We start from the raw sequence: 17,709 nt of genomic DNA, 5'->3' as shown, positions 1-17,709 counted from the left end.
ACCCACTTAAGTCTACTTTTCTTGAGTGCCGAGCCTCTGAGTTCTGGGTTCTTTCTACTTGCCTCCTGATATTCAAGTATATTTGTTTTCTGACCCATGTCTTCTGGATTGGAAAAAAGCTGGGAGGGGGCGACTGGGTGGCTCAGATGGCTAAGCGTCTGCCTTCGACTCAGGTCATGATCCCAGGGTCCTGGGATAGAGCCGCACATCGGGCTCCTGGCTCATCCAGGAGCCTGCTTCTCCCTCTCCCTCTGCCTCTCTCCCTGCTCATGCTCTCTCTCTCTCTCTGTATCTCTGTGTCTCAAGTGAATAAATAAATCTTTTTAAAAAAAAAGAAAAAAGCTGGGAGAATTAGTTTGCAATTGAACATCCATAAGGTCTCAGTCAAAAGGAAGAATCTATAAGGGTTGAATTTTGCATCTCTGACAGGATAATAGGGGAAAATTTTGAGGCTCAATGACTTTCCCAACAACACTCAAATACACCTTGCAGGCATTCATTTCTTTGGCTGTGGGCAAAGTTGACTCAGCTTCCTTTACTCTCTCTGGAACCCCAGCCCCTTCTTTTTTGCTTCCTAAGGGCCTGTGGAATGTGTCACATGTACTCATGAGTGACCAAGGTTATGTCATGCCCAGTCTCCTGTGTCCAGGCGTGGACCCTTCTTCCTCCACAGAGCCAGATGGCCTCCATGGGTACCCCAGGCTCTCTTCATTTATTTTTTTTTAAGATTTTATTTATTTGTCAGAGAGAGAGAGAGAGCACAAGCAGGGGGAGGGTCAGAGGGAGAAACAGGCTTCCCGCTGAGCAGAGAGCCTGATGCGGGGCTCGATTCCAGGACCCTGGGAAAGTGACCTGAGCTGAAGGCCGATGCTTAACCAACTGAGCCCCCCAGGCGTCCCACCGCATACTCTCTTTAACCCGCACACACTGGCTACCAAACAGAAGGACTGACAAGCACATCTGCCCCTTTAGTTATAGGAGGCAAGTCAGTGCCTGGAACTGAGGTGAGCGATTACTCAGTTTTCTAGAATTGATGTCCAAAGACGAATATGTTGGGAAGCCAGAGTCAGACCATCTTTTACGCTCTTGTTAAGATCATTGTCGGAGCTGAGCAAAAATGTATCCTGTCGACTCTCAGCTTGCCTAGAAGTTAAGCCCTTTGCCATCTGCAGCCCAGAAGGGCTTTGTCTTTGGCTTCCCTTTGACACATCCATCCTTGGCCTACAGTTGACTGGAAGAGAGGTGAGCCCTAAACTCCCCTTTTCTAACAGGCTGAACTGCCAAAAACTGTTATCTTTTTCCCCCGGCCTTAGGGAAGGAAGGGATGAGTCACCTTTGTGGCAAGCTCAGGGAAGAGGTTAACTTCCCTCAGTAATGGGGAACAAGAGGTTTCATGCTCCCCTTCAGAAGGAAATGAGAGCAGGATCGAGCTGGAGAGTGGGGTCAGGACAGGAAATTGTGACCGTGACCATCCTTCCATGGTACCCAGGGCTGCGTGTCTTATCAGCAGGGCTTGTCAGACCAGTTCAAACACGGTATCAAATGCATTTCCTTTGGTGGTTTTGTTTTCTTAAAAAGTGTACTTTAAAATTGTAAGATTGCTTTTATATACATCGTTGTATATATACATATATCTTTCTGTGTAAACTGTGAAAGTTCTGCTTGTTGGAAGACATTTAAGCAATACGTAAAAAGAATAAAACGAAAAAAATGAAAGTTTACCCCATACCATCTCCCTCCTTGGAGGCAATCACTGTTTGGTATATATCCCAAACCCTCCTAGATTTTTCTTCCCTTTGCATGTAATATGTTTGCTTGCAGAAATGGATGCATGCTGTCACAATTGAACAGTGGTTTGTGAGAATAATTCCATGGGGGACATACATAGTCCCATCCTTCCCCGCCCCCCCCCCCCAGCCACCTAGGGTTCCTTCTGTGTGGATCGCCTTCATTTGTTTAACACATTACCTGTTTATGAGCCCTGGGTTTTCCTGAGTTTAGCCACTCTCTGGCACTTGTTCCAATATTTCTGTAAGATAAATTCCTAGAGGTGTAATTGCTAGATTAAAATAGATTTCAAAGCAAAATGCATATTGAATATCTTTGGGCCCAGTGATGGACATTTCAAAAATGAGATTCCGATGTTCAGTCTTAAAAAAAATTGTAAAATATATTCTCTCCCTCTCCCTTAACCCAAGTGTTCCCACCCTAGTTCCCCCACTGAATTTACTATGAGTTTCTATTTAAGTTAATCCGAAAATTAAAATTCACAGTGTGGTACATTCATAAAGGGAATCTACTATTTTGAGTTTTATTAAATTAAAATAGGCAACATATTAAAATTATAATTTCTAAGAGGTTTTTTATGTTTTATAGGTTGTTATCCAACGAACTGACTTAATTTTGTCTCTGGCAGCTGGTTTCATGTTCCTATAACCTTGATCCCACGTAACCACCATTCCACATATTGTGTAGGCGGAAACGTGGGATGGGTGGGGTGGGTTACACACAAGAGTCAACCCGGTGCAGTAATCCACAGTGCCTCCCTTTTCTCCCTCATACTTCCTCACTTCTCAGAAAGGAAGCTATCATAGGGTTGCATTTGACTTAGCACCAAGTTCTCTGCAAATCCACCGTGGGTCATGGATAGGGCAACCATATATACAAACTGGGACACTTGGAAAGTAAAAAGGGAGCCCTTAAGATAAGTTGTTAATTGGTCTACAACAGGCTTACCCTGGGACTGTCATTGGAAACTGCATGTTGTCGCGGCCCCGGGAAAGGGTGAGAGTTGGCCGTGTCCCTCCCTTCTCCCTGCTGGTCCCAGTGCATTGACATAAGCAGACATGAGTCTGTACCATCCTTCTGCCCGCCGCCCCCCCAGCCTTGTTTAGCTCCCCCTAGAGTAGAGCCCAAAGCCAGGGAAGGAGGAGGGGTCAGGTGCTACATGTAAACTTCTCCTTCCCACTAAAAGAGTCAGAGGAGGGGCGCCTGGGTGGCTCAGTCGGTTAAGCGTCTGCCTTCTGCTCAGTCATGATCTCAGGGTCCTGGGCTCGAGCCCCACATCAGGCTCTCTGCTCAGTGGCGAGTCTGCTTCTCCCTCTTCCTCTCCTTCTGTGATCTCTCTCGCTCTCACTCTCTCTCAAATAGATAAATAAAATTAAAAAAAAAAAAGAAAGAGTCAGAGGAGATGGATACTACTGTCCCTGCCAACCCCCAGCTCACCCTGAGAAAAATAATAACTGACTGCCTTTTTTCAGCAAATGAGAACCATTGAAGCAGGACACTTCTATAATTTTATGTGCTTTTCAGGTCTCTGGGAATTACAGGCTCAACCACCCCAGATGAGCGGCAAAGGCATTTGTACGGGATCATGCAGCAAATCAGGATTAAAACTGCCCTTTGCATGGTCAGGGGAGAAGTTAGCTGGGAGAGAAGCCATAGAGGACTGATTTGATCACCGGGCAGGGGCGATGGGGCAGCCTGAGATTCAGAACTTGCATCCCCTGCGCTTGCGGGTGCTCTGGGCTTCTCTGCCAGAAAATGTCTCCAGCTCTCTGGGGGCTCAGAGGGGTTCTCTATTTAATACTCTGAGTTGCAGGTGAGAGGGGTTCAGATTTGGAATGAAGTGTGTGGTCATCCAACCCCAAGTAAGACTCCCCGGCATCTTGTGGCCACTGTCATCCTTTCCATCTGGTCCATGTCATCGTCTGTGCTGGTGACAGTCAACAAATATGCACAAACTCCCAGGACATCAAAAAGGGACCAGTGCTCTCTGTTTACCCTCCAGCTGAACCCATGCATCTAATGGGGTGAAAAAAATGTCAGAGGAGAGTGAGCTCCTTGATGCCTCCCAAAACCATGAGACTTGGAGGTCCCAGCACTGCCTAGATGGAGCCAAGAAGGGCTCTCCTCTCCGCTGAACGCAGGACAGCCAAGATCCCTGGCCTGGGGCACAGAGGAGAGAGCTGGGGAAAGGGTCAAAGAGGCAGCTTCTGATACCCACACAGCTCCAGGTTCAGGCTGCCTGCTGCCTGGAGGAAAAGAGAAGCAGGATGCTTTCAGGATGGGGAGATGGAGTGGCTGTAAGAGCCCCTGAGGCTGGTCCACCAGCTCCTTCCCCAAGGCCCTGAAATCTGGCTTCCTTCCCTAACCAGCTGCTGACACCTTATCCTCGATTACTAATGATGCCCCCGGGGGCCAGTTCTCTGTTCTTTAGCTCCCTAATGTACGTGACCCCACCCCCACCCTGACCCAGGTCAAGGTCAATGTAGAACCCCTGTGCACTCATATATCGGTCCACTTATCAAAATGCTGACTGCTTCTGAACTGCTGAGCTCCCAGTGTCCCACATTACCCGGAACCCCAACCTCCCCAGATCCAGCCATTACAGGGTTAACAGTGAGGTCATTCTGAGTGGCTGGTGGCCCAGCCACCCCTTTGGTAAGTACTCTGAATATTGCCTCCTCACCTGAGATGCCACACTCTTTGGCTTATCCTCATCATCTTTAGAAAAGGAGATCTCCACTGATTCATTTTCTTTTTCTTATTTGGCAAGCATGTACGCCTCACTCGTGGTAGACCAAGTGTGGGTTAGGCACTGTAGAGGAGTAAAAAGAAGCCCAAGGCCAGTGTTCTACCATCAGACTGCAGCGTCTAGTTGGAAGGCCCACATAAAGAAACAAAAAGAAACTGAGGCAAGCTGAGTAATGAGGACCATGGAAGAGCAACCAGAGCTGGTGTCCTCACTCTCTTTGTCTGCACTTGTCCCTTGGGGAGCTCATTCTTGTGCGCAGGGGTTCCTGGGCTCCCTCCCAAATTTACCCCTCCAGGGGGCTTCCTTCCCCAGACCCTTAGATCTTTACCTCTGACTGCCTACTCCACAAGGTTCCTCTTGAAGGTGCCATTTCAACCCTATTATGTCCAAAAGAGTACATATCTTCGTTACGTATCCTCTTCATTTTCCCAGGGTAGCCCCTCTTAACTCCTCCTCCTTGCTTTTGGGACATGCCCAAATGTAAGCCACCAAGCCACTTCATCTTCTCCTGGCTCCCATCGCACATCCAAGGGCTTCCAGCCCCCAGTCCGTGCGTCGGGGCAGGGGTGCAACTTCTTCTTGCCCTTGCCTCGCCTGGAGTGCGTTCTCCTTCCCCAGTTGTTGGAACCCAATCCAGTCACAAGGGCCATCAGATCCGACCTCTTCTTTGAGGCTGTCTGTGACTCCTCTGACCTTCATTGCCCACCTCTGCATCCCTTCAGTTTATATTTGTTCTATAACCTTCACCACTATAGCTCAGATTTAGTCCTTGAGCCAATCTCCTGTTGTGACTTCTGTGGAATGTGTGTCAGGCATTCCCTGGACTGCTTCTGTCTTTTTGTCTTGAACAATTGCAATCTTTAATTGCCATTCCGTTGATTGATTCATAGCTGTCATCCGCAGCTCTAAGAGGCAGGGACCATCCCATATATGTGTGTATTTCCCAACAGCATCTCATGTGGACTACTGTACTCAGCTCTTTTGATTAATCTTATTGATTAAATTCAAATCCATCCATGCTGGCCTAGATGAGCTAAATAAAATCCTAGGGGAAAGACCATTTCCCATATCTCAAAACCTAGCTAAATAAAAGTGAACGCGTTCCCAAGCATTGCACAACTTCCAAGTACCACACACCAGCACAGATAGTAAACAAACAGAAACAGGGCCTCAGAGTTCAGGGAGCCTGAAAACGGAGGGGGAGGGGAGGAGGAGGGCGGGGAGTCAGGATGAGCCCCGCTGTGCTGATCAGGGTGGGCTCCTCCTACTTCCACATCCAGCACTGAAGCTGAGCATTAGCACGTCCTGGTTCCTACTGAAAAGGAAAGGGGGTCAGCTCCCCTTCCAATTTCAAAGCCAACTCGTACACGGTAATAGCAATTCCATGTTGGAGAGTGGTTTACAGCTTTGCCACACTTGCAAACAGCTGAGGCCGGATCAGCAGCCCTGCAGAGGAGTTGAGGCGGTGGTAGTATTATTAATACAAGCTCCCGTATTCTTACTCCTATTTTATTATTTGGCAGAGTTAAGCTCGCTTTATTACAGACGATGGGTGTGGAGCACTTTTTATAGGACATGTGCTGTGCCAAATGCTTTACAGGTGCATTCTCATTTAATCCTTCCTGCATTCTTTCAAAGGAGGTGCTACAATGACCACCGTTTTATAGAGGAGAGAGCGAAGTCTTTGAAAAGTAACTTGTCCAAGGTCCCCCCGGCTCAAGTGGCAGAACTGGAGTTTGAACCTGGGTCTGTTTGCAAACTCTTTGCTTTTAACCCTATCGCTCAAGGCCTTTCCCAGAACGGGGAGCCACAGCAGAGCAGCCTGGGCCCCCTTCTCCCTCTCTGGTCTCGGGAGCCATGGTGCTGGCCCCGGGAAAGGGGATGGGAGATGACGTCTTCCTCTAAGATTGCTGCCTTTTGTCCAAATGTGCTGGCCGGAAGCCAAGCTGGAAAGTCTCTGCTCATGGAAAGAAAGAGAACAGAAGCCAGCAAAAGAGGGTGGGAAGGGGTTTGAGGGGGAGGAAAGGAAGAGGAGGGCAGGAATTAGAGAGGGAGAGAGGAGGCGGGAAAGTGAGGAGTTTGGGGCAGCACAGCCGGAACCAGAGATGGATGTCAGGAAGCAAACAAATGTGGCCTTCAGGTGCATCCCTTCAAGTGGCTACTTAGTGGTGCAGTGTGAGCATCCAGTCCCGGGAGGCACAGGCCCTGGGGCTCTCCACGTGCTCAGGGCCCAGGACAGATCCGATGGGGTGGGGGGTGGGGCCAGGGTGTTTGTGGTGGGCAGGGAAGGGATGGAGGGGAGGTATGAAAGGGGATGGGTGCTGGGGACCTGGAATAAAATCCAATCATAACGATGTACTGAGTAGCTACTCTGTACCCAGGAGGGGAAGGCCTGGACCCTACCCCCAAGGCATTTATTCGGGTGCTAGGCACTGGACTCTTGAATCTGACAAACTGTACCCATTCAGCATCCATGTGGCCTTAGGAAAAGTTATTCACTCCAGACCTCAGTTTCCACATCTGTAAAGGGGAGGCAGTCATAGGGTTGGTGTGAGGATTCAGTGCAAGAATCCATGTAGAATCTTGCCTAGAGAATAGTAAATACTCAATAAATGTTAGCCATTCATTCATTATTGCAGTTTGAAGTGGCAAACATAGATATGTGGAACCTTAAGTAAAACATACTTTTTTTTAAGGATTTTATTTATTTATTTTGAAAGAGAGGGAGAGTGCAAGCCCGAGGTGGGTGGGGCTGGATCTCAACGACCCCGAGATCACGACCTAAGCCCAAATCAAGAGTCGGAGGCTCAGGGGCGCCTGGGTGGCTCAGTCGTTAAGCGACTGCCTTCGGCCCAGGTCATGATCCCAGGGTCCTGGGATCGAGCCCCACATCGAGCCCCGCATCGAGCCCCGCATCAAGCCCCGCATCAAGCCCTGCATCGAGCCCCGCATCGGGCTCCCTGCTCAGTGGGGAGCCTGCTTCTACCTCTCCTGCCTGCTGCTTCCCCTGCTTGTACACTCTCTCTCTGTCAAAAATAAATAAAATCTTTAAAAAAAAAAAAAGAGTCAGACTCTCAACTCACTGAGCCACTCAGATACCCCGAGTAAAACGTATTTCAATAACAGTTGAAGCCAGCCATAGAAGAGATAAGACAAGGTTACACACATTTAGTTAGATTATCAAGTATAGATAAGTTAATAATTGCTCTAGAAATTCAGAAGAGTGGGGAAGAACTTTAGTTTTGGGGGGTCAGAGTAGGTTTTATGGAAAACTTAGGATTTAAACTAGATTTTGAGGGGTAGGTGGGAATATAATAGCAAGGAAAAGGGAGGATGACAACTGAGGGAAAGAATATGAATAGAAATGTGGGGCTGGGAAAATTCTAATTCCAAGTATTTGCCAATAGGGCATTCTAGCTATTCTCTTGCCCATGATATACACTTGGGCAAGGTATTTCCTTTATATACATTTCAGCTGCAAAAAAGTTGATCACCAGGATGCTGCATCCGATGGAGAGGCATCTGGATGTGACCTCCCATAGCCTCCCTGTTGGTCTGTGTCTTGGCGGTTTTTTGTTGGGTCTCTCCTCTCCGTGTTTTACTGCCATTCTTTCCCTGTTTCTTTGGTTTTCAGTCTTTGTCTTTCTGATTCTCAGTCTCTACTTTTCTGTCTTACCCTCATTCTCCAGTTCATTTTCTTTGATCTGCTAACACTAAGTCTCTTTTTCTCCCTGGTATAGGGCAGGGAAGCTCTGAACACTATATATATTCATTAATTTTTTTGTAAAAGAAGAAAAAGCATTCCCTGGGAGCCAGTGACTAATATTACCTGGCATCTGTGGGGCAAATATTACCTGGCATCTGTGGGGCAAACATTTTTGCTTTTGTTGCTTTTTAAAAATCCCTCAATGTCCTAATAACAAAGGACATTTCTCACCTCTAAAACAAAAACAGGGGCGCCTGGGTGGCTCAGTCGTTAAGCGTCTGCCTTTGGCTCAGGTCATGATCCCAGGATCCTGGGATGGAGCCCCGCATCGGGCTCCCTGCTCTGCAGGAAGCCTGCTTCTCCCTCTCCCACTCCCCCTGCTTGTGTTCCCTCTCTCGCTGTCTCTCTCTCTGTCAAATAAATAAATAAATAAAATCTTTAAAAAAATAAAAAATAAAACAAAATAAAACAAAAACAAAAACAAAAACCAACCCAAACCCCAGATGACCAAAAAGAGAAGACCAAGAAGAGAAGCGAACCACCTTCATCAAGGACACAATAGACCCAAGTTCCCCTGGGACAGCTTTCCATTGAAACGTGAGTCATCTGGGGAAGGGAAAAGAGTATGGAGCTGGTGATTGAGCCCTAGATGGGGCGACAGGAGCCCTGGGTCCTGCTCCTGCCTCTGCCACCACCCAGCCAGGTGACCAAAGCTAGGGGAGCCACAAAACTCCTGGGCCACAGTGTCATCGTTTCTAGCCCCAACTTCCTCCTGATCCATCCCCTTTCATCCCCTTTGATACCGTGTTCAGATTTAGGAGCTTCGCCACGCCAGGGGCTTTCTGGCTTCGTGGTGTGTCTCTCCCACCCTCCCTTTTCTCTTTGAATTTCCTCACTAGACTGGGGCCTCTAAAAGCACTGTCATTTACAGGCTGGGTTCCCAGTACTGACTGGGTCACAAGGGGAGAATTGCTGAGGCCAGGAGAAGGATGTGGAAGGCTGGGTCAGCCAGTGCAGGCGTCATTCCCAACAGGGTCCTGGGAGAAGGGGCTCAGCATTTCCTGAAGGGAAATGGCTCCCATAAATAGACAGAGGGATGGGAAAAGGACTCGTCCATCCCTTCCCTCCTGTCAGCTCTTCCTTCTGGTGTCCAGACTATGCAAAACTCTTAGAAATATTTTTCATTCAAACGTGTTCCTGCCAGTGTGTGTGTGTGGGAGAGATGTGGTATCTGCTTTCTTGTATGTATATTGTAGATCTAAAATAAGAACTGAAGAAGGCATGCATGCCTTTTATTTGTTCATTTACCCACAGTAACCTCTCATTAGTCCATTCCAATATAAAGCTAGAGTTTTTTCAGTGAGGTTTTATTGGGAAGGAAGGAGAATGTTCACCTTCTGATACCATGTCTTATTTAAGGGTTCATCCAAGGGTTCAGCAGCTCTCCTGCAGTAATGCTTATAATACGCTCTTAAAGTCCTTGGAAAGGTTAGGTCTCATGATAGCTTTACTAAGAAGTTTCCAGCACCTCCAGTGTCATGAAGAGCCTCAGGGAGGGAAAAGGACTTCTTGAGAGCTGCTCTTCTGCCCCTCAATCGTGTCACGGGAATGATCACTTCGCACCCAACCTCCTGTGCCAGGCTGGAGGCAAACCCAAGGGGGGGTTTAGTTTCCTTAGTAGCTGAAGCTTGCTCAGCTTCACGGATATCGATGCAGATTCATGTTTAAAACTCACACATACAGGGGCGCCTGGGTGGCTCAGTTGGTTAAGCGTCTGCCTAGGGCTCAGGTCCTGATCCCAGGGTCCTGGGGTGGAGCCCCAGGTCAGGCTCTCTACTCAGCTAGCAATCTGCTTTTCACTCTCTCTGTGCCCTCTCTCTCTCTAAAAAATAAATAAAATCTGTGGCTCCTGGGTGGCTCAGTCGTTAAGCATCTGCCTTCAGCTCAGGTCAGGGTCCCAGGGTCCGGGGATCGAACCCGCATCCGGATCCCTGCTCAGCGGGAAGCCTGCTTCTCCCTCTCCCACTCCTCCTGCTTGTGTTTCCTCCCTCGCCGTGTCTCTGTCAAATAAATAAATGAAATCTTAAATAAATAAATAAATAAATATCTTCCCCCCAAAAATCTCACACATACAGTAGTTTTACTTTTTCGCTTTGGGAAAGTCGTTGAACATAGCAGATGAACACAGATTTAACACGGCACTAGGCGTTGCGGGGGGGATTCTTTTGTTGCTTAAACAAAGATATGAAGATGTCTCGTGGAACCCACGGGCAGGACTGCAGCCTAGCCTCAAAAGGGGACTGGATCCAGGGGCTGCCAAGCCATCTGCGCACTGGCATCGGTCTCCCCAACAGCGCAGGCCTCCCGGCTCCTTACTCCACAAGCTGGGAAATGGCTCCCTCGCAGGCTCCGGATTCCATGTTCCAGCCACGCAGATCGGCGCAACTCCCTAGGAGTGGAATCTGATTGGCCCGGCTTGAGTCAGGCGTCCTCTAGAGCCAATCAGCTGTGGGTGTGGGTGGGATCATCATTCAAACATGGCTGCCGGCGACCCTGGAACCCTTCGGCTGAGGGATAGGACAGTTTGTAGAAAAGGGGACCTGCTTGTGAGGTAGGCAAGCTCCGCATAGCGCCTGCCATATCTACTACCCGTGTTATGTTTCTGTGACCGTTTTGTGTTCATTTGTTTTACCACTGTATTCATAAGTATCCTAGTTTCTTGGATTCGTTCGCTAAGTACTTCGTCAGAGATACTGCTTGTGAAGGAAGTAATGGCATTCTGGAGCAAGGGCTTTGGGACCAGACATGTCTCTTTTAAAATCTCACTGATGCTCTTATGACTTCCTATTATGTGCTTGGTACATGGTGCTGGATGCTTGGATTGATCCTTCTTTCCTTCCTCTGCCCACCCCCTTCCTTTCTTTTTTTGGTAATAGCTTTATTGAGGAATAATTTACTTACCATAAAAATTCATCTACTGAAAGCATACAATTTGATGGCTTTTAGTATATTCACAGAGTTGTGCAACCACCACCACAGGGAAGAAGAAACCCATTCGCACCCCTTAGCCGTCACCCCCTAACTCCCTCTCCTTTCCCCTCAGCCCTAAGCGACCACTTATCTACTTTATGTCTCTATAGCTTTCCCTGTTCTGGACATTTCAGATAAATGGACTCAAACGATGTATGGGCTTTTGTGACTGGCTTCTGTTCATTTAGCGTAATGTTTTCAAGGTTCACGTTGTAACATGTATCAGTACTTCGTTGCTTTTATGACTGAAGAATATTCCATGGTATGGGTATACCACATTTAGTTATCTGTTCATCAGTTGATGGCGTTTGGATTATTTCTACTTTATGGCCATTATGAATAATGCTGGTATGAATATTAGTGTAGAAGAACATATGTGGACATACGTTTTCATTTGTTTTGGGCGATGCGTTACTTCTAGAATTATGTTTGTAAAGTGCTTAAATCAATGCCTGACAGATCACAGGATGTAACAGTGCTAATTTCTTTACCCTGACCTTCCCAAAGGTTATGAATGAAAGCTATTTCCTGCTTGCTGCCCTTAGAAGAAAGTCAGGCTCCCCTAAGGAGCCTGACCCCTGTGGGTCAGACTCTGAGGTTACTGTCCCCCCGGGTCTCTCGGCATCACCAATTAGCAGATTCTTGCATCAGGTTGTGAGAGGTGTCAATCCAGGCTGGTTCTAGTTGAAGGTGCTGAGAGAGCAGAGAAGGAGGTTTGAGGGCCAAAATATAGAATTTGGAGTAGAGAGTTACAAATTCCCTGTTCTCTCTCTTTTATTTTTTTAAAGATTTTATTTATTTTAGAGAGAGCGAGAAAGAGCAAGCATGGTGGGAAGAGCAGAGGGAGAAGAGAATCTCCAGCAGACTGCACGCTGAGCAAGGAGCCTGACATGGGGCTCAACACAGGGCTCGATCCCAGGACGCGATCCCAGGACCCTAAGGTCATGACCTGAGCTGAAACCAGGAGTCAGACACTTAACGGATTGTGCCACCCAGGGGCCCCCCTGTTCTGTCTCTTAAACAGTTGTGATTCTGGGCAAGTCTCTGAACCTTGATCTTCTCACCTTCAAAATAAGGATAACAGTAACACACCTGGAAATTGGTGGGAGGGAGGGGGGTTATATATGTTATAATGTGTGTATAGTATGGATATCAGGTGCTGCACAAATGTATTATAAGCTCTAGGGCTGCCCTAGAAAAAGAATCAGACTTTTTTTTTTTTAAAGATTTTATTTAGGGGCGCCTGGGTGGCTCAGTCGTTAAGCATCTGCCTTTGGCTCAGGTCATGATCCCAGGGTCCTGGGATCAAGCCCCGCATGGGGCTCCCTGCTCAGCGGGAAGCCTGCTTCTCCCTCTCCCACTGCCTCTGCTTGTGTTCCTGCTCTCGCTCTCTCTCTCTGTCAAATAAATAAATAAAGTCTTTAAAAAATAATAAAGATTTTATTTATTTGTCAGAGAGAGAGCACGCAAGTGCACACAAGCAGGGGGAGTGGCAGGCAGAGGGAGAAGCAGGCTCCCCAGTGAGCAGGGAGCATGATGTGTGACTCGATCCCGGGCCTGAGATCATGACCTGAGCCAAAGGCAGACGCTTAACCAACTGAGCCACCCAGACGCCTCAAGAATCAGACTTTTAAAAACTTCATTGAAATCATAGCAGGTTCTGAGGCAGTTGGAGCCCTTCGGGAGTTATGGCAGGCACTGCTCAGATCCTTCAGGGTCTCCTGTTAGCCCCTCAAGGCTGCAGTCCCCTTGTGAAACTAGTTCTTGCCTGCAGCTGGTTTTCTGGCTCTGAAAAAGATGCGGATTATCCTCAGTTCACTAGAACTGCAGGTACATCATTTTTTTTTTTTTTTAAGTAGGCTCCATGCCCAATGTGGGGCTTGAACTCACTACCCTGAGACCAAGAGTCATATGCTCTACACACTGAGTCAGCCAGGCGCCCCAGGCACATGAGAGTTGCAGTGTGATCTTACTTGAACATTTTTGGCCTATTTGGTTATTACAGCATCATTTATTAAAAAGTCCACTTTTGCCCTAGTGATTTAAGATGCTACCTTTATCATTATATAAAGTTCTTTTCTGTTTTTTATTTGAGAGAGAGAGTGAGAGAGAGAGAGCACAAGCCGATGGAAGGGCAGAGGGGAAGAGAAATAGACTCACTGCTGAGTAGGGAGCCTGATGCAGGGCTCCATTCCAGGACCCTGAGATCAGGACCTGAGCCGAAGGCAGACGTTTAACCGACTGAGCCACCCAGGCGCCCCTATCATATATAAAGTTCTATGTGTAGTTGGGTCTAGGCTTTCTATTTTGTTCCACCAGTCTATTTATCTATTCTTCTGGCGGTAGCACACTGTTTTAGTTATAGAGGCTTTATAGTATGTTTTAATATATTAGTGGTGGCCCCCCAACCCCCGACCCCCCCACCCCACTCTTTTGTATTTTTCAGTGTTTTCCTAGCTTGTCTTCCATGTCTGGTATTCTGGTTTTAAAGTTTTCAGTGTCCTCCTGGGAGGTCCTGGTGGAGGGTTGGGGTAGGTTGGAGGTCGAGTTGTCTTTTGGACCTGGCTGTGCTTGCTTACTTCAGTAAACTGGTTTTGTAAGATTCTGTTTTCTTTTGGATTCATGAGCACTCAAGACTTCTAGTGCCTGCCTAGAACTTATTTTCCCTAAGCCTCCAAAACAGCATTTTAAAGCAGTCTTCCATTGAGAGAATGTTAAAACTTGGTAAATTTGTATAAAGGGTTTAGAAGAGTTTTCTGTAAAATTCTGGCAACTGTACTGCAAACTGAAATCATTTCCAAATAAAAAAATATGTAAGGTCGTTACGCTTACAGTAGTATCTTGGTAAAAGCTTTCAGAAAATCTACACAAATTGTGTTCACAGATTCTGCCTTTGTTCACTTGATTGACCCCTGAAAGGAATCCAGCCCTCAGTTCAGTGTAATCTCCTTACGGAATTGGTGCTGCTTTTCATTCTGTGGTTTGTGCTTCAACGTTTAGTTGTCCTGAGATTATGCAAACATCTGTGCCTTCACCCTTATACCCCAAAGGAAATTCAGCCCATCCTTCGAGCCCAGATCTACAAAGGCATCTTGCTTTCACTGTTTTGCTTATCATATTGTGTTTTGCATTGGAGGCACTCATGTGCATCTTTCCCCCCAGCTTTATTGAGATATAATTGACATATAACTTTGTATAAGTTTAAAGTATACAACACGATGATATGATTATATATGTATACACTGTGAAGGTTAGTTAATACACTGTCACCTCACACAGTTAACGTGTGTGTGTATGTAGTGAGAACATTTAAGATCTACTCCCTTAGCAACTTCCAAGTGTATAATACAGTATTGTCTTGTGCATCGTCTTTCCTGTACAAGAATGAAAACTCTCAGAGGGCAAATCAGTGTCTTTATTTTATATTTCTCCCAGGCTTCACTCAGTTCCCTTTGCACAGTAGACATAACTGTTAGTTGGAGAATGAATTATATGATTATTTTTCTGTTAGCCGTAGGTTTCCATATAATCTCTCTTTGGACCCAATGAAACAGCTGTACTGGGAAGTGGGAGGCCAGAATACAGGTCCTGGTGGTCAACTAAGGGGAAGGAGGTAATGAGAATACAGTGTCACTTACGCTTCCATTTTGGAGATTGCTGTGCGGTAGCAAAGCACGTGGTGGCCGGAGGGGTTCAGGTGAGCCAACGCCCTGCAGGCCTGGTTGTGGCTGCAAGGCAACCAAGGGCCTGCTGGGGGCGCCACAGGGCAGACCGAGACACCCACAGAAATTTATTTTTTTAAATAAGAGTTTTATTGAGATATACTTCACATACATTACAGTTCACCCATTTAAAGGGTACAGTTTAATGGTTTTTAGCATGTTTACAGAGTTGTGCAACCATCACCACAATCAATTTTAGGACATTTTCATCGCCTCAGAAAGAAACCCCATACCCATTAGCAATCACTCCCATTTTTCTTGCCCTACCCACTCTCGGCCTAGGCAAGCACTAATCTCCTTTCTGTCCTTACAGAATTGTATTCTCCTTAAGCACAGTTTTTTTTTTTTAAGATTTATTTTTATTTATTTTTTATTTATTTTTATTCATTTGAGCATGAGAGCAGGGGGAGGGGCAGAGAGGCAGAGAAGCAGATTTCCCGCTGAGCTGGGAGGCACATGAGGCTCCATCCCAGGATCCTGAGATCATGACCTGAGCAGAAACCAAGAGTCAGAGGCCTAACCCACTGAGCCACCAGGGCACCCCAACACAGTTTTTTTTTTATAGTAATCTCTGCACCCAGTGTGGGGCTCAAACTCACCACCCCGAGATCAGGAGTGAGCCAGCCGGGAGCCCCTCTTTAAACATAATTTAATGTGCTCTATAATATTCCATCAAATAACTATATCATAGTTTATGTTACCATTATATTGTTTGACATTTAAGTTATTTTTAAGTTTGCAATATTATAAGTAATACCTATAAACATTTATGCATATGTTTTTCCATATTTAGGATTCTTTTTTTTCCTTAAAGATTTATTTATTTATTTATTTATTTGAGAGAGAGTGAGAGCAAGAGAGATCACAGAGGGAGAGGGAGAAGCAGACTCCAGACTTCCATAGAAGTTAGAAATAAGAAGTGGTTTCTGGCCAGCCCAGAACAGAGAGAAAGAAGAGCGAGTTTAAATATTTGGGGTTGGGGCGCCTGGGTGGCTCAGTTGGTTGAGCAGCTGCCTTCGGCTCCGGTCATGATCCCGGGGTCCTGGGATCGAGTCCCTCATCGGGCTCCTTGCTCAGAAGCAGGCAGCCTCCTTCTCCCCAGGGAGCGTGCTTCTCCCCTGCCTGCGGTTCCCCCTGCTTGTGCTTGCTCTCTGTCTCCTGTTCGTGCTCTCTCTGTGTCAAATAAATAAATAAAATCTTTAAAAAATAAAAATAAAAAAATAAATATTTGGGGTTGAAAGAAGTTAGAACCTGAGTCCTCCCAGTTTGGTGACCTATAATAAACAAAAAAAAGAAAGTATACTTTTAATTTTTTTAAATGAGGATAATACCACTGCAATGCAGGTTTTGTTTGTTTGTTTGTTTGTTTGTTTGTTTTTAATTAGGCTCTACACCCAACGTGGGGCTTGAACTCACAATCCCCAGATCAGTAGTCACATGCTCCACCAACTGAGCCAGCCTGGAGCCCCTGTACTTTTTTACTTAAAATATATTTACCAGAATTCAGATTCTTTTTTTTTTTTTTTTTAAAGATTTTATTTATTTATTTGACAGAGAGAGACACAGCGAGAGAGGGAACACAAGCAGGGGGAGTGGGAGAGGGAGAAGCAGGCTCCCCGCGGAGCAGGGAGCCCGATGCGGGGCTCGATCCCAGGACCCGGGATCATGACCTGAGCCGAAGGCAGACGCTTAACGACTGAGCCACCCAGGCGCCACCCAGAATTCAGATTCTTAAGCCATATTTTGGCAGTGTGAGCATATCTCATAATTTCATAACTCATACTTTGATGATTTGTGGCAAACGCATAGTAACTTTTTCCAGAGAGGTCACAGCAGTAGTTCCAAGCATTCACTCGGGAGGGCTGACAGCGCTAGAACCGTATACACACCGTAGCTTAGCGCTCGTATGGCCACCTAATTGTACTTTTTCTCTTTTTACCCTCTACAAAATGGACAACGTAAAGGCAACATATGGAAGTATTTCTGCATTGAAAGTGAGTGACGGAAAAAGCATGGTTTGCAAATATTGTCAAGCGAAAATGTGTTTCCATTCTACGAAGGTGGCCAAATACATCTCTGTACATAAGAATGTTCTGCAGGTGTGAAAACCGGGTTTATACGTAGTGAGAAGAATAAAAATCTTCAGCTGCCTCTGGCCTTAGGAGCATCACAAAGTGTGGTCTGGCCTGCTGCTAGGCTGCTCTAGACAGATTCCCAGTGGATTCATTTGTCAGACAAACTGACAGGTGTAGGTCAGGAAAATACTGACCAACTTGTTAAAAGAAAATATGATTGTCCGGTAACTGAGTTTTCATACCCACAGAAAGTCTTAAAATTACTCAGATTATACTTTTTGTCCTAGGCCTCCTTTAGAATGAAAACGAGCCTTGGTGTTGAAGTCTGCATAGGGACACAGTACTTGAAGCATTTACCCTTGGGCTCGAGGGACAGGAGCAACTCACTCTGTGTTGATACCTCCTCCATCAGGTTTTAGAGGTGCTCTGAAATAGGAGCACACACTGGAGTAAAAGACTGCCTTCCAAAGCAGAGGGCGTAGGAGAGTGTTTCTGTTGCCGACTCAGGACACAAGCGGCAGGAAAATAAATACGGATTATGGGCTCTTAGACTGTAGCATGAATTCCCTGGGGAGCTTAGAAATGCATATTCCTGGGGCCCTCTGGCGGTCTGATTCACTGGGTCTGTGGTGGGGCCAG

The 17,709-nt window shown here is 46.5% G+C and overlaps 1 protein-coding gene across 3 annotated transcripts in view; it reads left to right on the top strand.

Moving 5' to 3' along the window:
- Nucleotides 1-17,709, top strand: part of DENND2A (DENN domain containing 2A) — a 101,179-nt gene that overhangs the window by 4,012 nt on the left and 79,458 nt on the right. The window contains exon 1 of one of the 3 annotated variants that reach the window (XM_036111319.2): nt 10,793-10,854. The exons of the other annotated variants lie outside the window; for them this stretch is intronic. The gene's annotated coding sequence lies outside the window, so the exon portion shown is untranslated. Of the gene's footprint in view, nt 1-10,792; nt 10,855-17,709 lie in introns of those variants that run through there. 3 annotated transcript variants of the gene reach the window in all.

This window comes from Halichoerus grypus, chromosome 12 (genome assembly GCF_964656455.1).
Source record: "Halichoerus grypus chromosome 12, mHalGry1.hap1.1, whole genome shotgun sequence".
NCBI classification, from domain to species: Eukaryota; Metazoa; Chordata; class Mammalia; order Carnivora; family Phocidae; genus Halichoerus; species Halichoerus grypus.
The sequence above is the reverse complement of the archived record's forward strand: the minus strand, read 5'-3'. Positions and strand labels throughout refer to the sequence as shown.